At 37.0% G+C, this 22,399-nt stretch overlaps 1 protein-coding gene across 5 annotated transcripts in view; it reads right to left on the bottom strand.

The window, feature by feature from the left end:
* PLA2G4A (phospholipase A2 group IVA) overlaps positions 1 to 22,399 on the bottom strand; it is a 189,157-nt gene that overhangs the window by 154,585 nt on the left and 12,173 nt on the right. For 2 of the 5 annotated variants that reach the window (XM_079928236.1, XM_079928238.1), the window contains one exon: positions 18,965 to 19,016. The exons of 1 other annotated variant lie outside the window; for it this stretch is intronic. The gene's annotated coding sequence lies outside the window, so the exon portion shown is untranslated. Of the gene's footprint in view, positions 1 to 5,634; positions 5,961 to 7,212; positions 7,305 to 18,964; positions 19,017 to 22,399 lie in introns of those variants that run through there. 2 more of the 5 variants (XM_079928239.1, XM_079928235.1) reach the window with 2 other exon arrangements.

Below are 22,399 nucleotides of genomic sequence, written 5' to 3' on the forward strand. Positions count from 1 at the left end.
AATCACAAGACTCGGATATTAAATAAGCTATTTAACTTTCCAACACTTCTCTTTTCACATCTGCAAAATGTGAATATCTGCTCTGCGAACCTACATGGTTATTGTGGGAATAAAGTTCTTGAGCAATCTCTTTATAAACCACAAAATGCTATGCAAACGAAAGGTATTATTGTCCCTCTGATTTTTTTTTCAAACTAGGTAATCAGAAAACAGACTGTAAATTAAATAATAAAATGAAAAACTAAACTGTTATAAATATATGAGTTTTTCGTACTATGGAATACTGAAATTACACATATTATGGATTTTTGTTTTCTTTTCTTTTCTTTTTTCTTTTTTTGCTGTACGCGGGCCTCTCACTGTTGTGGCTTCTCCCGTTGCGGAGCACAGGCTCCGGACGTGCTGACAGGCCCGCCGCTCTGCGGCATGTGGGATCTTCCCGGACCGGGGCATGAACCCGTGTCCCCCGCATCGGCAGGCGGACTCTCAACCACTGCGCCACCAGGGAAGCCCTGGATATTTGTTTTCTAATTCAAAACACACTGTTACCTAAAATACCTAAATTTCCCTATAGACTCCAGAAGTCAAGCAAATGAAGAGGAATATTAAGGAAAAGGGAGCAGCTGATTTACAAGTGCATTCCCTTCCCCTTAAGAAGGGAATGGAAGGAAAATGAGTGCAACTTGGTCTCTCAGCCCTTCATCTTTGACTCAGTGGTTACTGAACTCTGACAGGGATCACTTATAGGTGATTGCTGAGTTTCTCTAAAGCTATTTGAATTCATTCAATAAGTGATCAGACGCGTTGTGCAGCTTCATAAATCCGCTTATGGCGAGCACTGAATTATCAATATTTAAGCTTATTTTATATTTGTACAGAGGAGAGATAAACTGTATTTTCAAAGAATTGTTCTGAGGGTAGACTAAGAATCAAAGAGAATCCAAAAAACTGAGAATCACAGAATGGCAAGAGTAGCAAAATTTGGGCACATCTCTTTTTCTCAGGCAAATAGTGGTATCAAAAAGCAGGAACAGGGCTTCCCTGGTGGCGCAGTGGTTGAGAGTCCACCTGCCGATACAGGGGACACGGGTTCGTGCCCCGGTCCGGGAAGATTCCACATGCCGCGGAGTGGCTGGGCCCGTGAGCCATGGCCGCTGGGCCTGCGTGTCCGGAGCCTGTGCTCCGCAACGGGAGGGGCCACAACAGTGAGAGGCCCACGTACCCCCCCCCCAAAAAAAGGCAGGAACAATATCTGCTCTATTTAATGTCTTCTTTGGAAAGAACCCCTGAACCAACCTTTTGGTTCTCCCAACTGTCACTGCCCTCGTCGCCAAGAAGTACAAGATGAATGGCCTAAAGCTTATATTCATTTTCTCTAAGTTGGTTCTTGACAAACATGGACACCATTTTTCTTACAAAACCTTTCGAAAGAATCATCCTGTAACCTTTAGACCTATCTCTAGCTCCATCTTCTTGCATTAAGCAAGTCTGGATGTTCCTAAAGCTGTGGGAGATTCTACAAGGGTTTTGGCCCTCTTCTCGGAAACCTCTTCAAGTCCCCTGAATTTTGTAGAAGATGACAGACAGTGAGAATAAAAATGACTTGCTTTCATTTTTCTATGCATCTCACCCATTGTTAAAGAAAAGGTATCAGGAAACAAGAACAATCCTCTAAACTTGAAAAAAGCAATGTTTACAGAATTTCTATTTCCATTTCAAAATTTAGCCTTTCATGTTAAGGCCCCTAACACTCTTCAAAATTATTGAGGATCCCCAAGGGCCTTTGATTATGTGAGTTATATCCATTGATATTTACCATATTAGAAATTAAAACTGAAAAAAGATTTAAAAATCACATTGAAAGATGCAATTCGTAAACATAGGCATACAAGTGTCCACCATGAAAATTGTTCAACCTTATTCCTGAAAAAAAATGCAAATTTAAACAAGATACCATTTTCATATAACAATTGTCTCAGTTTTTGGATTTGTTGTTGTTTGTTCTGTTTGAGTGATAACACAATGTTGGCTTAGGGAAATTCTACTCTCTTATACTACTGATAAATGGATCCAATCTTTCTCAAGAGCAAAATGTCAAAAATAATAACTAGTACTCTACAATATTTTGCTAAATACTTTTTAAATCCTCCGAATACTCAATTAGTATTATTATTATTACTATTCTTTTACAGATGAGAAAAGAAAATTTTGATAAAGCATTTGGCTTATGATCTCATAACCTGTAATTAGTGGAACTTTTGTTAGAACTTGAAAAATGCATTTTAAGAATCTATCCAAAGGAAATAAACAAAGATGTATACAAACATTTATATTGAGGTCCTAAATGAAACACTATTTATAATAGTAGAAAACTTTAATCCACCTAACTATCCAGCAACTTATAATCAGCCAATACAACATTTCCATAGACTAACAATTACACCTTAGAACCATACTCTCTTGCTCATGGCTAGATTGCCATCACTTGCATAGTGGCTGACACATAGTAGGGACTTAGTAATATTTAAGATATGAATGAATATAAAATAACACATGAATATAAAAATACGTTTTAAGAGAAAATCTCATGATTGAGTGGAAGCATGTTATGAAACAGCATCAGCAGTGTGCTAAATTAATTAAACAAGGAGGCCATTAGACTAAGGTGACTCTAATGCCACTGCAGCCTACATCAGCAAACCAAAATCTAAGCCGGTAAATGCCTTGAAGGTACAAAATTGAAACCTAAGGACAGTCATTCATAAACAGCCAACTAAGCTTTAAGCTGTAGCCAATCCATAAATTCCTTACTTTGCTTCTGCTTTTTCTCTATAAAATTCTCTCCCATATAGTGCTCCTGACCACTTCTGGTTGGGCACTGCCCCATGCCGATCAATTTTTGCTCAAATGAACTCAAAAGTTTTAATATGCCTCAGTTTATCTTTTAACAAGTGTGATCACAACTCTGTAAAATCTACACGTGAGTGTATGTGTAGAAAAATGTCTAGAAGCATAAATAGATGTATATATATGAATTCCTTGTCTCTGTGCTTATGCATGCTAGTTACCCAATAAATATTTTGATTGAATGAATAAAATTTTAAAAGTAGTTACCCCTTGCAACTAAGAGTTCGCATGCCACAACTAAGGAGCCCGCCTGCCTCGATGACGGAGCCCATGTGCCACAACTAAGGAGCCCACCTGCCCTAACTAAGGAGCCCACGAGCTGCAACTAAGGAGCCCGCCTGCCACAACAAAGACCCAGCACAACCAAATAAATAAATAAATTTTTTTTTTAAAAAAAGTAGTTACCACTTGCGGGGACCATATGTTCAATTTTCCTTTTCTTCTTTGCAATTTCTATATGTAACAGGATTTAAACAGTAAGCATGAATTATCTTTGTAATAAACAAGAATGTTATAAAACATAATTATGCTGGGAAATATCATTAGGAATTTTGGAACAAAAGCAGCAAATATAGACATCCCACAATCCAATAAAAAATAATTTGTATCTTACTTCCCTATTATGTTTTACTTATTGCATTCAGCAATAAAAAATATCAGATGTCACAGAAAAATGGCAAGCTTAATATTGTACAGCTAATTACTATCAGGGTGGAGTCTAGAATCTAGGTCATTTGGTTTCCAGGCAGTAGTTTTTCCATTACACCAATTACTTAGAGTTCCAGAACACTAACTGAATAAGTGCAATATTCACGTGAGGCAGTTCTTTACTCATAAGTAAAATAATTTGCTAATTATTTGAAATCGTCAGAAAGCTCCGAAATTCTAAGAAATACTATGTTTTCACACGACATGAATCGTTTTGGGGGATTTGTGAAATTCCTAAAGGGGTTTCAACATTTGTGCATGTTTGAGAGCAAAAGTGTCATTATTCTAGGAAGGAGTCTACAGCTTTCATAAGATTTGTAAAAGGGTCTGTGATAAAACAAACTAAAAAGAAGAAGCTGAGAATAACTAATGCTATAAAATCTGCAAGCAAGAGGAAGAAAACAACTGATGGTAAATAAAAAGGCGTAAGACAGGAAAAGGAAACTGCTCATTCTCTCTTCCTCTTTTTCATTCCTGGAACATATTTTTTTTTAATGCAAATGATTTCATTTTATGACTTTGCTTTCTAAGCAGAGACACTAGGAATGATACTGATGGGTTGAAAACACAGGCCAAAGTATCTCTGTGGGATGACCTTTATCAGGTACTATTAGCAAGAAACGGATAAACGTAAAATGTAAAAAAAAAAAAAAAAAAAGGATTTTAACATTGCAAGTCACTTTTGAGATATTTTTCATTTATGTTTAATTGGGACAAGGAAAATTACTAAATAGGTTTCTTAGTTTCTTGTCCCATAAAATGTGCTTCCCCTACAGGAAGTTTGTAAAGCTGCTTTGAGCAAATGCAGATTAAACGCTTCTCTATGCATTTCACAGTTATTGCTTAACTTAAAATTTAACTCTTCCTCTGCTCACTGAAAGAAACAAATACCTGTTGTTTAATCCCAATATCAAACTTGACTGGCAAGGTCTAGAGATCTCTGGAACATAATTTTAAAACTCTTAACAAGGCTTCTTTCACTACTATTCACTACAAACATCTCTTAGGCTACAATTCCAAATTTATGCAGCAAACAGACACAAAACAAAACAGAAATTCTCCTTGAACCCAACGGGTCATATATGCAAATATCATAACTTAGAATTGACATCCATCCAAATGGTCCGCCTCTAGTATTCTCCATCTGCCTTAGATGAATAAGTGCTTACTTACATCATCAACCAACATAAAGAGCATTTCTTGTCCTAGTTTTGAGGTAAAAATGACTAATTTTAAGATTAAAATGAGTACAAGTTATAGGAAACTTAAATAAGTTAAACCATTAAACCACTATTATTTCAAATCCAAATGCCTTTTTTTTTTTTACAAATGCTTCCAATACAAAATTACTAAAATAGTATTCACTCTCAAAACTTAGCTTTCTTATTTAAGCAAATCTTTTCCAATATCTTGTTTCGAGCTCTGTTCTCCTGGCATGTCAAATAACTTAGAAGGACAAATCAGAATACCAGTCAGTATACAATTAATTTTTCAATGTTGTTTGTTTCTTCGCATAACACTGCCACACGTTAAATACCCAGGAATGCTTTGCGTAAGTAACCGAAATGACTATTTTTTTAATTAAACCTTAAATTAGTTGATAAATTTCTTCGCCAAAGATCCTTAGGGCTGTCAAAGAGCAGGCTGCTCAATAATGGGAATAGGCAACCACCGGGTGGCATCACGTGGAGCGCTAAGTAGAGCCACCTTACTGCCTTTCTGAACGTTCGCTTTCTTTCGGCGCTGTACAGGAAGGAAATCCTTATCGTCGGATTCCACAGTGCATTTAGACCCAGGAAAGCAAACTGGCATTTGTTAGAAGGAAATTAAGGTTCCTGATCTGTATCTCATTTCAAAACTCAGAGGACATGCAGACTTTTCACAGCGGTGAATCCTAGGCTTCCCTTCGTTCTTTCTTCCTTCCAAGCAAGATACAAACTAAAAGCTAGGGAGGGCGGGAGAGAGAAGTGGAGCGAGCGAGGGAAGAGTAAATATATTGCTTACAGTTCCCAGACTTACAATGAGATTCCTCAGGCTCCTTTACGCCTCTAGCTTTCTGTCAGGATCCTTTCTCAGCCCGGGACCACAGAGAAGTTCAAGTCTTATCCTTGGTAGGAGGGGCTAAAATGTGAGCTGGTTTCCTTTCGTATTTGCAGATGTGTTAAGGTGGATTTAAGGAGGAAGGGAGGAAAAGCGTTGTTCTCAGAGCAGCTAATATCTTAAATGTAAATGTTTACTTATCAGAACTAGGAGTTTGAAGTCAGAAAACATGCTTAAATAATATGTAAGTTAAACAGTCCTAAATTACATGGAATCTATGTATGCGTGTGTCTGAAAGTACTTCTTGTCCTTAAGTAGTTACTGCTTCCTCCTTTTTTTCCAAACAAGTAAGAACTCAATTGAAAATATGGATAACCCAAGGCATACTGGAGAATGTAATAATATGTTGAGATTTAGGGGGAAAAATCAAATCAGGTTAAATTAGAAATATGCAAAGTAAATTCAAATACCTGATATCACTGTAACAAAGAAGGTATATTGTTTAAATTTATCCAAATTCTGCAAGAATCAATTAGTGTCTTTACAAGATGACTTCTTTCTCTTTATTCTTTATCAATCAGCCATGAGATGTTATCATGCAATTCGCTACGAATTATAACAGAAACTTGAGGGGTTTTTTTTTTGGTTTTTTTTTGCAACGTTAGAATAAATGACCTGGGTCTTCCCTGGTGGTCCAGTGGTTAAGACTGTGCACTTCCAACTTCCACTGCAGGGGGCATGGGTTCGAACCCTGGCTGGGGAACTAAGATACCACATGTCACAGGGCACGGCCAAAAAAACTTATATTACTAAAATCAATTTCATTTATAAAAAAAAGGATAAGTGACTGTTTAATTCTAACTTTTTAGTATTAATCTGTAGCTAATATGAACACCATAATAATTAGTCATTACATTTAGCTTTTTCTGAATATCAAACTCTGAGCAACTAAATATATTTGAAGATAAAAAATTAAAAATGTGGTGGTTACCAAGGGCTGAGGGGAGGGGGTCATGGGGAGGTACAAATCAGTGAGCATAAAGTTTCAGTTAAGCAAGATGAGGAAGTTGGAGAGATCTGCTGTACCATATTATATCTATAGTCAACCATAATGTGGGGTACACTTAAAAATTGAAGGGGGTTGATTTCATGTTAATTGTTCTTACTGCAATAAAATAAAATTTTAAAACAAAACAAAAAATTAGTGTCTTTAAAGACTGACACATTCATTTAGTGTATCTTGTTTTTCAAACACAGGATCTTCTAATTTTGTCTTTAATCTAACATTGAGCACACTCTCCTATCTCTCTTGTAACAGACCCCATCATTAAATCTTCTGGATTATCTGCTTTCTGTAGCTCAGAATTCAACTCCTTTTTGTCTTGATTTTCTCCTATAAATTCAACCTGTTATACTATTAGTCTCACCTTTCTAAAAAAAAGGCCTGTGGTGTCTCAGGAAGTCAAGATTGTTTTCTTTCCAAAGAAGATCCTAAATTTCTGAAAGGTTAAGTGTGCTAAGTAGAGGAACAGAGAGCACACTACTATTTTTTTTTACCTTTTTCCCCAGGTAAAGAAAGAATATGTTTTGCAGGGCACATTCATCCTAAGACCCTGGTGAAGAAAGACTCCTTTGAAAGGCAGCTTCACAGTGCTCGGGTCAGTTTGATAATAAAAAGTTGTAACTCAGTATTTGGAGGGGATATCCAATAGTGTGTCATCTGTTAAAGATAAGAAAAAGTTTTGATTAAATACTTTCAAAGAGAATTTCAGGATATGTTATGGCTAGGGTTAAAACATATGGGGAGATATTTGCCTCTTTTCAGCCTTACTAAATTGGGCTGACATCTTCATCCTTATAGTGAATAAAATCTCCTGCAGGTATGTCTCTCCCTCTCTGGAACGGATATCCGGACCACCTCCCATTGCCCACATTCCGTTCAGTTTGGCTCCCTACCTATGATCTCATTGTTTACATAGACCACTAGATGAATGATACCTATTCAGACTGACTATCCTTACTTTGTCCTAGTTCCTCCAAAAATATTTCCAACATTAGCCTACGAGTTCAAGAACCTCCACCTTAGGTAAGAAAGCCCCTGCTTTCATAGCCTGCCTCAGTCTGTGGGATGAATTGGTCGGAAGACCCCTCTTTTCCAGGCCTAACCATCAAGAAGATCTGTTAGGAGAAGGAATACAGGTAGGACTCATCTGAAACTGAGTATGTAGCAGCCTCTTCGAGTCCAATCCCACCTTGTGCATTATTGCTAGTCAATAAGTTTCAGACCCTTTACCATTAATTATCAATATTTTCAAAAATAGAGACTGAGGATATTAAGCTAATTTAAGCACTGGATAATTAAGCAAAAGGAATGGCCTAAAAACTGGCCAAATTAACTACAAGAAAGTACCTACTTGTCAAAACCCATGGCTTGAAAAGCAGAAAAGAAAAACCTGAAGTTTTCATGATTGATTTTTCTTCCTCTATATGCAATTGCTTTCTATTGTCTTTTTCACTGCTTCCACTTCACCTATCCTGTATTCTAACCATATGAAAGTGATTTGTCTCCCATAAATTTACTTGGACTTGAGGAATGAGATACTGTTTGGTAGTTAAATCCATACATCCAATGAAAATTATTAGCCAGCATGGTATGCTGAACGGGGAAATCTAATCCAGATTGCAGATAGAAACAGGGAAGGTTCTCAATGGTCACCAATTAACCAATTTACTTATAATAATATGTCCCTCTTTTCCACTGCTACACTTGCATGTTCTAGTTCATAATGCAACTATAGTGAAGGTAAAACAATAAATTGGTATTCTTACTATTTATCTATGAATATAATTAATATGAGTCATTCCTCTCTTTATGTATTAACAAAATCAAGTTAGTAAGACACCCCAATCAAAGAAAATGAAAGTAATTCTCACCTGTGAATTTTTTGTCATCCAGCTAATTAACTCTCATCTTTCATTCAGACTACCACAGAGACTAATCTCCTTGCACACATTTCCCTTAAATTCTACTAAAATAACCCTACTTACTCTGCAAGGGTTAGCTCAATTATACCTTGTCTGGAAAATTTCTCTACCCACTCCCCTTTCCAGCATAATTAATCTTTCAGTTTCAGTAAGAACACTTATTAAAGGAAAAATATTTTATGCTACATGATGGTAGGAAACAAGCCTTCTTAATTTTAGTAAACGCTCTTGGCACACAAAGTCCATAACATATTAGGAGTTCAAAGGATGTTTGTTGAATTTGTTATCCATGATATTAGGTTCAAAGATGTCTTAAACCTGACACCCAAATAGCACCCTACTGCCACCCTACTGCCATTTCCATCCGTACTAAAGAAGAGGAAGTTTATTTTTTTATGCCCCGACAGACACTAATAAAATTCCTGTAAATATGAAGCTAATCAGAGATAAGGGTGAAATGGATCCTAATTAAAATATATTTACAATTAATTTAAAAATTAGATGTCATGGGAGTTCCCTGGTGGCCTAGCGGTTAGGAATCTGGGCTTTCACTGATATGACCAGGGTTCAATCCCAGGTCAGGGAACTGAGATCCCACAAGCTGCATGGCACAACCAAATAAATAAATAAAATAAAAAATTTTTAAAATAAATAAAACTTAGTTGTGTCGAAAGCACAGATCTAGAGATAGTATATTTATGAACAATAAGAACTCTATTTCAATAGCTAAATATCTACTAGGACTCATCATCTGTACCTTCAGTGTACATTTACTATACCCATAGGTTTGCATCAATATTTTTGACCTGAAAAATGGAAGCAATAATTTTCTCTTATTTCTTAATAGTTCTTTTTAACATTATTTATTTATTTATTTGGAGTATAATTGCTTTACAATGTTGTGTTAGTTTCTGCTGTATAATGCAGTGAATCAGCTATATGTATACCTATAATCCCTCCCTCTTGGACTTCCATCCCACCTACTCCCATCCCACCCATCTAGGTCGTCACAGAGCACCAAGCTGAGCTTCCTGTGCTTTTCTTTCTTTTATATAAATTTATTTATTTATTTATTTATTTTTGGCTGCGTTGGGTCTTCGTTGCTGCACACAAGCTTTCTCTAGTTGCAGCGAGCATGGGTTACTCTTCGATGTGGTGCACGGCCTTCCCATTGAGGTGGCTTCTCTTGTTGCGGAGCACGGGCTCTAGGTGCACGGGCTTCAGTAGTTGTGACACGCAAGCTCTAGAGCTCAGGCTCAGTAGTTGTGGCTCACGGGCTTAGTTGCTCCGTGGCATGTAGGATCTTCCCAGGCCAGGGCTCGAACCCTTGTCCCTGCATTGGCAGGTGGATTCTCAACCACTGCGCTACCAGGAAAGCCCTTCCTGTGCTTTATAGCTTGTTCCCACTAGCTATCTATTTTGCGTGTGGTAGTGTATATATGTCCATCTTAATCTCCCAATTTGTCCCACCCTCCTCTTCCCCACCCCGTGTTAATTATTCTTCTTTTAATTGAACATGTTAGGCAGATTATTACTACTTTATTAAACTTTTTCCTTCTCCGTGTTTTTTTAAAAATATATTAAGAGGACTATACCAAATAAAGCAATGGTAATATCATTGTTGCTCCTTATATAGAGCCTATATTGGACCACATACTTTGTATTATCACTACATTTGCAGTATCATTAACCACTATATTCATGAAATTATGCATTACTGTCTTTATATAGAATCCTAAGCACATAAAATCAGTAGTGAAGCCAGGATTTCAATCCAAGTCTGTCCGACAATTTTTTCAGTGTATATTTTTTGTTTTGTTTGACCACCTTTTCAGCCTAACCCAAATCAACCAAATCCCTGACTTACAAATTTATATTATACAAATGGAGTCATATTGTCAGTGATTAACATGACTTAATACACAGTAGAAAATTTGACTACAGATACACCATGTTAAGGAACTTTTGACAAAACCAAGTTGTCCTAATTCATTTTACCTACTTGTGACAATAATGTATAGTTAGCTAGTGGGAAACAGCAGCATAGCATAGGGAGATCAGTTCGGTGCTTTGTGACGACCTAGAGAGGTGGGATAGGGAAGGTGGGAGGGAGGCTCAAGAGGGAGGGGCTATGAGGATGTATGTGTGCATGTGGCTGATTCACTTTGCTGTGCAACAGAGGCTAGTGCAGTCTTGTGAAGCAGTTATACTTCACTAAAGATCTATTAAAAAAAATAAGACCCTTGACTTTGGGGACTATAATAAATGTAATTATTTTCAAAAAAAATAATAACAATGTACAAGCTGTTTTCTGCTCTCCAAGATCCCTCTAAATTTGGTAAAGCTAGTGCATGTCTAATTTCACCAGTTCTGTCAGAATGGGCACGAGCCCAATCACACAGCTCAGAAACTGCCTTGCAGACACTTTATAGGGTTTTAAAAATTCCTGTACTCTTGGAATTTAAATGTACTGGCAACCATGCGAGAGGTTGAGCACATGTCTTTTGCTTTGAAGGCAATCCTGACTAGGAAGAATTACTGCTAAGCAAATGTCCAGAGTTCCTCAACTAACTGAGCTCCGATGATGTCAGTAAAGGGATTCCATTAGGGGATGAAGATAATAGCATTCCTGTACTTATGTTTATAAAACCAGTGAGTAAGTATCTCAAAAGCACTTTTGCTATGTGACTTTTCAAATACATTGTCAAGACCAACATGTTCTCTTTGGAAAAATCTGTTTTCCTTCATTCTATATATATATATATATAAAATCCATATATATATAAAAGTTTTCTCTGATTGGAAACACAATAAAGACAACTCTTAATCTTCACCCAAATAACAAGAATAGTCACATAACAAAATTTAATTTCATTACATTTATAATCTAGCCTTAAATCTCAGTTCGTCCCAAATTTATTTTTTAGGATAGAGTAAAATTTGATAATTTATAACCACAACAACAAAAATCCAAAAGCTGCTATAAAAAATAAAAATTTCTGCTAATCTAATTCATTCCAATTAGCAAAATGATCCAACTGTTTTCTACAGATAGATAGGACTATTAAAGAAAACATTGTTGACTCAACAAATTTAAATATTTCCTAATTAATACACTACTGAGGTATTTTTACTTTCCTGAAAATAGCAATGGTCCAAGAACTGAAATAAAAATAAAATATTAGACTAATATCCTAAACAGTTGTAAGTCCATTACTGCTTATAACTTGCTACATTTAAAGAAAGCACTGCAATATCAGATAATATTTTGATTTATCACTAAAATAGGGAGAAAGAAGAAGGTATGATTATTTTGCTATAAATCATAGTTCTAGAAAAACAATCTCCCTTTCATTTGGCGCTCTAGATATTTCTATTTCCCTTAACAGCCATTCTGCTACTTGTAATAAATGCATGGCTTAAGTTACATACGGTCATTATTTTGAAATGTTCCACCAATCTTTACACAGCATTCTCTTTGAAGTTAATATGTGTTTAGTAAACAGCATCCATTCACCCAATAAATATGATTCATTCATCTGATCACTCATTCACAATGATTTTTAAATGTCTGTGCTAGGAGATCCTTTACAAATTCTGTAATACACTTGGGGAGGCAAAAATTAAACTCAGTAAGCACAGGTTACTACTGATAGGCCCACTGGCCAAGTCACTTCCTCTCTTGAAGGTAAGAAGCTTTTACGCTGCTTCCATGCCAAGATTGGTCCTGAGAACTTCTAAAGACATAACCCAACTTTACCAAGCGCTCCATATAGCCATTCCCTGGATGTCTTGCCTATTTATCCTGTGCCAAGCATACGGTTAGGCACTGGAGAGAGAGAGCAATGGATAGGCAAGGTCCGTATTTTCACGTAGCTCACATCCTAGTGCACAGGGGGGTCAAGGAACATGATGAACAAGATAATGACTTTAAAAAAAAAAAGTCCAGGAAAGACCACTCTGAGGATACATTTTGATTGAAAGATGAGACTAAGCCAACCAGTCATGAAACAGTGTGGGAGGAATGTTCAGACAGAAGAACCAGCAAGTACAAGCACAGAAACCCGTACTGACACATGAAACATGAAAGACATATATGACTAAAAGCCATTACAAGTGTGTTGAACAGAAAGTGCTAGAGTGAGGAAGAGACAACGAAGTACTAAATTAAATCTGAAATCAAAACTGGGTCATGAAACTAGGATTGGATTTTGATGGGTAGCTGTGAGCAATTTAAGCAGCAAAGGCAGGAATTAATGGTTGGGAGGAAGTGCAAAGGCAGTTCTAAAAGGAGAAGAGTTTGTGGGGAGAGCAGTTCAGAAATGTACACTGGAGGTCAGATTTTTAAAATTCTTCAAAAACAGATGGAGGAATTTAGACATTTTCCTGTGATGAAAAAGAAACTTCCCAGCTATCACCAAAGGGGAAAGGGGGAGGGGGATAATTTAGGAGTTTGGAATCAACACATACACACTACTATATATAAAATAGGTAACCAACAAGGACCTACTGTACAGGTAGGTCCTGTGTGTGTGTGTGTGTGTGTGTGTGTGTGTGTGTGTGTGTGTGTGTATAATTGAATCACTTTGCTGTACACTTGAAACTAACACAACGGGACTTCCCTGGTGGTGCAGTGGTTAAGAATCTGCCTGCCAACGCAGGGGACATGGGTTCAAGCCCTGGTCCAGGAAGACCTCACATGCTGCAGAACAACTGAGCCTGTGCGCCACAACTACTGAGCCTGTGCTCTACAGCCCGCGAGCCACAACTACTGAGCCCACATGCCACAACTATTGAAGCCCACACGCCTAGAGCCCATGCTCTGCAACAAGAGAAGCCACTGCAGTGAAAAGCCTGTGCACCGCAATGAAGAGTAGTCCCCACTCACCTCAACTAGAGAAAGCCTGCACGCAGCAATGAAGACCCAACGCAGCCAAAAATTAAAAAAAAGAAGAAACTAACACATTATAAATCAACTACACTTCAATTAAAAAAATAAAATTTTAAAAAAGAGAATAAATAAATGTAATGGCAAATTTGAAAAAAAAAAGACAGAAAGAAAGAATGAAAGAAAGAAATTTCCCAGCTATCAAAGATGGTAGTGGTTAGTTGCGCTATTCTGTTTTGAATATGGTAGTTACTTGTCAGAGATGGGTGTTGGTTTCTTGGCTCTTAGCAAGGGAATGACATTATTAACTTGGTATTTAGTAACACAGCAGCATAGACTGAAGAATAGAGACAGTAATGTGAGGAGGGGGAACACCTGAGTGATTACTGTGTCAAGAAGGAATGGTGAACTCCCTGTAGGGGAGGAGACTTATCAAGATGAGAAAGATGATTTGGAAGGTTGAGACAGTTTGACAAAACTCAACTCCAGGAGTAGACCAAACCACATGGTATGAGAAGATAATCTGTAACAGATTGATGATTCAGAGACTCAGTCTAGAGTTAGAGACAATGTCTTATACATGGTATGTACTTAATGTTTTATTAAGATTTAAGATTTAATCTTCAAATTGCTGCTTACCTCATATAGTTATGTCTGAACAAGTCAGTCAGTTTATTCTTAGCTGGGATCAGTTTTGCCAACTGAAAGTTATGAAAAACAATTTGGGGAAGGAGATTTGGGATTATAAAATGTGTCCTCTGCTTTTAAGTCCTCGGGGAGGCAGACACGATTCCTTAGAGAAGAAACTCTTTCCAGTGTACTGGAGTCATCCGATGGAGTTGCATGTAACCTCTGGGATTAACTGGGCATCCTGGTAGCATTGCCCCAGCCTTGCAGAGTAGGTGATTTACATCAAAGTTTAAACCAAACCTTTGACCTCAAATTACATATCTCTTTCTATAGCTCTTTCCCATTGCCTATTTACAGATAAATTAATTGAGCCTTAGAAGTCAAAGAAAAAGCTCCCAAGTAAATAAGAATTGGGAAAGTTTTGAGTTTTTATAAACACATGTTTTGTTTTGGTCCCTGATAGCTGTTTTTTTTTTTCTTTTTTAAAAAAATTCATATTAGAAAGGTAAAAATTTCACTGTTGAACATTTTGAAAATGCATGTGCCATCCTTTTGTGTTTAGTTCTCAGGGCTATGGGTAGTCTTTCTTCTCTACTCCAAATCATGATATTGTGTTCCCTTAACAAATAATCTTTTAAGAAGTATAACCACTAAAGCAGCCACTATAAAGCATGGAGAAGATTACTCCCCTGTACTCCCCACTTTCCTCCATGTTTTTTCCCAATATGTTTGCAAAGTGCAAGTTCTTATAGGGAATTATGAAAGGGAGCAAATGTGAAGACAAGGTAGAAAGGATCCAGGTGATTTGTTTATTTACAGAGTGCTGGTAACCCAATCCCTCAGATCAAGAGCAGGTAGCAAGACCTCTGGGGAATGGCTACCTGGCCGCATGGTAGAAGATAATTTGTATAAGATTGATGGTTCAGAGACTCCACTTAAAATTAAGGATTCTAGTGCCTTATACAATAATAATACATATTATTACATAGTAGTATATAAGTAATACATAGTGATACGTAATAAGTATGCATTTAATAGTGTATATTTAGATTTCATCTTCCAATTTCCACTTACATCATGAGTTAATACCTGAATAAGAAAGCCAGTTTATTCATAGTGGGAAACAATTTTGCCATGTGAAAATAAGAAAAACAATTTGAGGAGGAATGAAAAGATTTGGGATCACAAAATACACAGTGCCTAGGGTAACACTGGACTATATCTGCAGGAGTTTGTAGGACTCAAGCTGGGCCCAGAGGAAAGAGAAAATTCCTTAGATTTAAAGGCATGATGCGGTTTGGGCATGGGCTTATCATGGGTAATGGCAATACAACAAAACGTGAAGATTCTATTTAAATGATTGGAACTTTACGAGATCCACAGGACACTTGCACAAACTTGGATAATTTTAAGAGGAAACAAGTTTCAATAATGCTTGAGGGCTTCCCTGGTGGTGCAGTGGTTGAGAGTCCGCCTGCCGATGCAGGGGACACGGGTTCACGCCCCGGTCCGGGAGGATCCCACATGTCGCAGAGCGGCTGGGCCCGTGAGCCATGACCGCTGAGCCTGCGCGTCCGGAGCCTGTGCTCCGCAGCGGGAGAGGCCGCAACAGTGAGAGGCCCGCGTACCGCAAAAAAAAATAATAATAATAATGCTTGAAATTAAATGTCCTAGCCAGATAGGGACTAGGAGCAGTTTAACTTTGACTAGGAAAATAAATGTCACATTTCTTACATCCTGTCTTACAGAAGTCATAGCCACTGGCCTAGTTATTTAGAAGAAAGAGAAGAAAAAATCGCACATCCCACCATCCAGAGATAACAATTGTTAACATTTGTTGTATATCATTCTGGTTTTTTATTCTGTGCATGTACATATGATTTTTCATATCATTACACTGTATTTCTATTTTTCCCTATCCACAGCATGTTGGAAATATTTTTCCATGCCAATAAGATATTTTTAATGGTTGTGTAATATTACAATATATGAGTACACTAGAATTTATTAAAGGATAACTTATTTTAAGATATTACGCTATTTCCAACATTTTCCACTATTATAAACAAAATTTTGTTAAACATTTTTGTAACTAAAACTCAGTTCAAATCCACAATTAATTGAAGAGGCAAACTTTGATCTGAGGAGCAATGGGAAAGTTAACATTTGTATGTTTCCCTGTGGAGAACACTCTAGATCAGGCAGATGGATATCCAACATCCAGTACATCCAAAGGGATCTAGGTGGAAAGGGAGGGTTGGATACTAGAACCAGAAGAATGAACATGACAAGAGAATAGTAATCCTTTATTGAGGGTCCAGAAAACATACTGATGCTGTTTCATTCACTTTCAACTGCACTATAACAGGGTATTATCCACATTAATTAATAATTAATAATATTCTCATATAAATGAGAAACTAAGGCACACGTTCACTAAATTGCCCAAGGTAAGTTATTAGTGTTAGAGCAGAGATCCAGACTCAAGTCTTCCTGATTTCGAAACCCATGGCATTTTTATTGTTGTTGTTTTTTTAATATATGTAACTTAAAACAAGTTTGACAAATATCACATTGTACATAGGCAGGATTTTACCTAGTAATAATAGCATTTATTCTGCTCTAAAATATCTAAGGAATGATGAAGGAAGCAAGAAGTTCAAGTTTCTGGAAATACTCCTCTTGATGTGCTAGTGGGAAGTATGCTAGTGTCATTCCTCTCCAGGTTAAGACTAAACTCTCAGACCTTCTTAAGCCTGCTTTATATAGAGACAAAAATTACATTTTCCTGTTCCCAAAGTTTTCTTCCACCAGATGAACTACTTTAATTAAGAATAAAGTGAAAGCAAAAATACAGTGTCTATGAAACAAACATTTTCAGAGATGCTCACTCACTGGATCTTTAATTTCTAAATATTTTCAATATATATTAATATATATGCAGCTATTTTATTGTATGTGTATGTTCCTTAGAAAAATACCACAAGTCAGGGAAGTCTTAAAATAAGAGGTTTTAAGTTTCTGTTCCTATTCTGAGGCTACTTTTCAGCACTCTTATATGAAAGCACGATGACTCATCAGAATTGTGTTGTGTCTTCCAGGGGTATATTTACAAATCTAGTAGTTATTAAACAAAGGAAAACTCTGAGAAACCTCTGCTCTCCTCCAATGAATAAGCAACTCTGCCACTTTCTCGGTAAGAGAGGTTAAGCCCCTTCTAGTCTATCCTAAAAGACACAGGTGGGGAATTAAGGCATTTTCAAACTCTTAAGTGACTTTGGGTATGTTTGATTCACAGGTAAGGGCAATACCAGTTTTTATCCTGTCTCTGTGGTAGGTGGAGCTGAGGTTTACAAAATTCAGTCTTTGGGCTACTCTGAACAAGACAAAATGTTATAGCTTTGTGAACTATAGAACTAGAAAAATGAGGACAATCTTATGCACAAAAATGTTATTAACCATCCTTTCAGAGGAACGAGAAGGCTTACCATTTCTTGTGAGATTGTATTCTTTAAAGTTTGGTGTTAGAATGGCAATCCAAATTTTTATTTGGGTTATTGTTTTGTTTTGGTTTTTTGCGGGGGGGAGAGGGAAGTAATTTTTGATCCCTGATATCCAAAGGTCTGGGAACCATAATTTTGAACCCTATCCAGAAAGGCTAGGGAACACTTCCAGCAGTACAAATGTTTGCAATCTCTTACCAAGTGTTGTCATCAAGAAGGAAGACTTCACCAGGCTGCATAAATGTGATAAATCATAATCCCAAACTTCCTCTTGCTCTTTCTTCAGTTAATACAATCTACCTTATTGCCTGGTAGACATATTGTCTGAGAGGCACATATAGATATACACATATATGTTCCCAACTTTCACTCGTTTCCCCTCCAAAGCTTTCTCTAATAGCAGCTAATATGGTCATGATCACTGCAGTACACAAATCTTTTGTCAATTCCCTTCAATGTCTCCCCACTTCTTTTGGAATGCTACCCATTCTCTTTGACATGGTCTCAGAATACCTTGACTCAATAAGTATCATCTGTTTCTCTTTTCTCCAGAGCTAACTGGACTTTTTTTTTCAATTCCAATATCTCATACTCTTGACTGTCTAATTACCTTCACACAAATCACATTTCTTTCTCAACATCTCTGCCTTGCTGACATCTACTTAACTTCAATTTTCAATTTAAAGATTCCTTTTTCCAAAAAGATTTTACCAGGCCAACACCCACCTTTCTCTGCCCAAACAAACCAGGCTTCTCTCCTTTTCCTTTTATTTCCCCTGCAAATCTCCATCTTAACACTTCAAGTCATTTATGCAGTGCCTACATTTCCTATAGTTTCATGCTCTAGACTACACTCCTGGGGAGGGCAAGACTGTCTATTTTGTGTTCTGCTGTATAAACTATGTAAAACATGATGCCACATAAGTTAATAACTAGTATGCAATAGATCTTTTGAAATGAATGAATTCCCTCTGCTTAGCTTTCTAAGCTCTTTTGTCTTGTTATTTTTTATTCTATTAGTTTCGATAACTGATCTTAATTAATTCAAGAAACAGTGTGATAAATCAGTATCTTAATTTCCAAGATTCCACTGCTCTGCATTTTATATATGATAATAACATGTTTTCCTATAATATTTCTTCTTTGTGTTACCAAATTCTGAATTATGCTCCCCAAATTCTGGTTGAATTTTTTTTTTTAAGATAAGGCACAATGAATTCAGGACCAAAATTAACACAAACTAGTATGCTTCTGTTTCTCATATTAAGGTTCTAGAATGAAATTTTAACACTCTGCAACATACCTCAACTGGATGATTGATGACAGTAGAGTTCCTTAGCCATTTCTGAGGGTGTCTGCAGTGAAATCAATGAAAGTAAGGTAAATAGAAGAAGAGTTTTATCAAATGATTACAGTGGAGGAAACCATAATAGAAAACAGCCTCATAACTCTGGGTTAAATTTTCGTTTAAATTTAAAAATTTAAAATAAAAAAATGTAAACTTCATTTAAATTTAAAAAAGAAAGAAAAACAGGTGGTTTTGTGAAGCAATGCTTACCAAAGACAAGAAGCAGTCACAGGGGGGCCTACAAGATGGCGGAGGATTAAGACGTGGAGATCACCTTCCTCCCCACAAATACATCAAAAATACAGCTACATGTGGAACAACTCCTACAGAACACCTACTGAACACTGGCAGAAGGCCTCAGACTGCCAAAAAGGCAAGAAACTCCCCACATACTTGGCCATGTGGCTGACAGGGTCTTGGTGCTCTGCCTGGTGTTAAGCCTGAGCCTCCGAGGTGGGAGAGTCAAGTTCAGGACACTGGACCACCAGAGACCCATGTAATATCAATTGGCGAGAGCTCTCCCAGTGAACTCCGTCTCAATGCTAATACCCAGCTCCACCCAACGGCCAGCAAGCTCCAGTGCTGGACACCCCATGCCAAACAACTAGCAAGACAAGAACACACCACCACCCATTAACAGAGAGGCTACCTAATATCATACTAAGTTCACAGACACCCCAAAACACATCACCCAATGCAGCCCTGCTTACCAGAAAGACAAGATCCAGCCCCACCCACCAGAACACAGGCACCAGTCCCACCCACCAGAAAGCCTACACAACCCACTGAACCAACCTTACTCACTGAGGGCAGACACCAAAACCAATGGGAACTACAAACCTGCAGCCTGCAAAAAGGAGACCCCAAACACAGTAAGTTAAACAAAATGAGAAGACAGAGAAATATACAGCAGATGAAGGAGCAAAGTAAAAACCCATCAGACCAAAGAAATGAAGAGGAAATAGGCAGTCTACCTGATAAAGAATTCAGAGTAATGGTAGTAAAGATGATCCAAACTCTTGGAAATAGAAAGGAGAAAATACAAGAAATGGTTAACAAGGACCTAAAAGAAACAAAGAGCAAACAAACAATGATGAACAACACAATAAATAAAATTAAAAATTCTCTAGAAGGAATCAATAGAAGAATAACTGAGACAGAAGAATGGATAAAGTGACCTGGAAGATAAAATAGTGGAAATAACTACAGCAGAGCAGAATAAAGAAAAAAGAATGAAAAGAATTGAGAACAGTCTCAGAGACATTGGAGACAATATTAAATGCACCAACATTCAAATTTTAAGGGTCCCAGAAGAAGAAGAGGAAAAGAAAGTGTTTAAGAAAATATTTGAAGAGATTATAGTTGAAAACTTCCTTAATATGGGAAAGGAAATATTCAGTCAAGTCCAGGAAGCTCAGAGAGTCCCATACAGGAAAAATCCAAGAAGAAACACACCAAGACATATATTAATCAAATTTTAAAAATTAAATACAAACAAAAAATATTCAAACCAACAAGGGAAAAGCAACAAATAACATACAAGAAAATCCCCATAAGGTTAACAGCTGATGTTTCACCAGACTCTGAAAGCCAGAAGGCTGTGGCAGGACATATTTAAAGTGATGAAAGGGAAAATCCTACAACCAAGATTACTTTACCCAGCAAGGATCTCATTCAGATTTGACAGAGAAATTAAAAACTTTACAGACAGGGCTTCCCTGGTGGCACAGTGGTTGAGAGTCCGCCTGCCAATGCAGGGGACACGGGTTCGTGCCCCAGTCCGGGAAGATCCCACATGCTGTGGAGCGGCTAGGCCCATGAGCCATGGCCCGCAACGGGAGAGGCCACAACAGTGAGAGGCCCATGTACCACAAAAAAAAAAAAACAACAGAAAACACTTTACAGACAAGCAAAAGCTAAGAGAATTCAGCAACACCAAACCAGCTTTACAACAAATGCTAAAAGAACTTCTCTAGGCAGGAAACACAAGAGAAGGAAAAGACCTACAATAACAAACACAAAACAATTAAGAAAACGGTAATAGGAACATACATATCGATAATTACCTTAAATGTAAATGGATTAATGCTCCCACCAAAAGACACAGATTGACTGAGTGTATACAAAAACAAGACACGTATATATGCTGTATACAAGAGACCCACTTCAGACCTAGGGACACATAGACTGAAAGTGAGGGGATGGAAAAAGATATTCCACGCAAATGGAAATCAATAGAAAGCTGGAGTAGCAATTCTCATATCAGACAAAATAGACTTTAAAACAAAGACAATTACAAGAGACAAAGAAGGACACTACATAATGATCAAGGGATCGATCCAAGAAGAAGATATAACAATTATAAATATTTATGCACACAACATAGGGGCACCTCAATACATAAGGCAAATCCTAACAGCCATAAAAGGGGAAGTCAACAGTAACACATTTATACTAGGGGACTTTAACACCCCACTTTCACCAATGGACAGATCATCCAAAATGAAAATAATTAAGGAAACACAAGCTTTAAATGACACATTAAACAAGATGGACTTAATTGATATTTATAGGACATTCCATCCAAAAACAACAGGATACAAGTTCTTCTCAAGTGCTCATGGAACATTCTCCAGGACAGATCATATCTTGGGTCAAAAAAACCAAGTCTTGGTAAATTTAAGAAAATTGAAATCAAATCAAGTATCTTTTTGACCACAATGCTATGAGGGTAGATATCAATTACTGGAAAAAAATCTGTAAAAAATAGAAACACATAGAGGCTAAATGATACATTACTAGATAATCAAGAGATCACTGAAGACATCAAAGAGGAAATCAAAAAATACCTAGAAACAAATGACAATGAAAACACGATGACCCAAAACCTATGGGATGCAGCAAAAGCAGTTCTAAGATGGAAGTTTATAGCAATACAATCCTACCTCAAGAAACAACAAACATCTCAAATAAAGAACCTAGCCTTACACCTAAAGCAATTAGAGAAAGAAGAACAAAAATCCCCAAAGTTAGCAGAAGGAAAGAAATCATAAAGATCAGATAAGAAATAAATGAAAAAGAAATGAAGGAAACAACAGCAAAGATCAATAAAATGAAAAGCTGGTTCTTTGAGAAGATAAACAAAATTGATAAACCATTAGCTAGACTCATCAAGAAAAAAAGAGAGAAGATTCAAATCAACAGAATTAGAAATGAAAAAGGAGAAGTAACAACTGACACTACAGAAATACAAAGAATCATGAGATAACCACCAGCAACTATATGCTAGTAAAATGGACAACCTGCAAGAAATGAACAAATTCCTAGAAAACCACACCTTCTGAGACTGAACAAGGAAGAAACAGAAAATAAAAACAGACCAGTCACAAG

The sequence above is a fragment of the Stenella coeruleoalba genome, assembly GCF_951394435.1.
Source record: "Stenella coeruleoalba genome assembly, chromosome: 1".
NCBI lineage: Eukaryota > Metazoa > Chordata > Mammalia > Artiodactyla > Delphinidae > Stenella > Stenella coeruleoalba.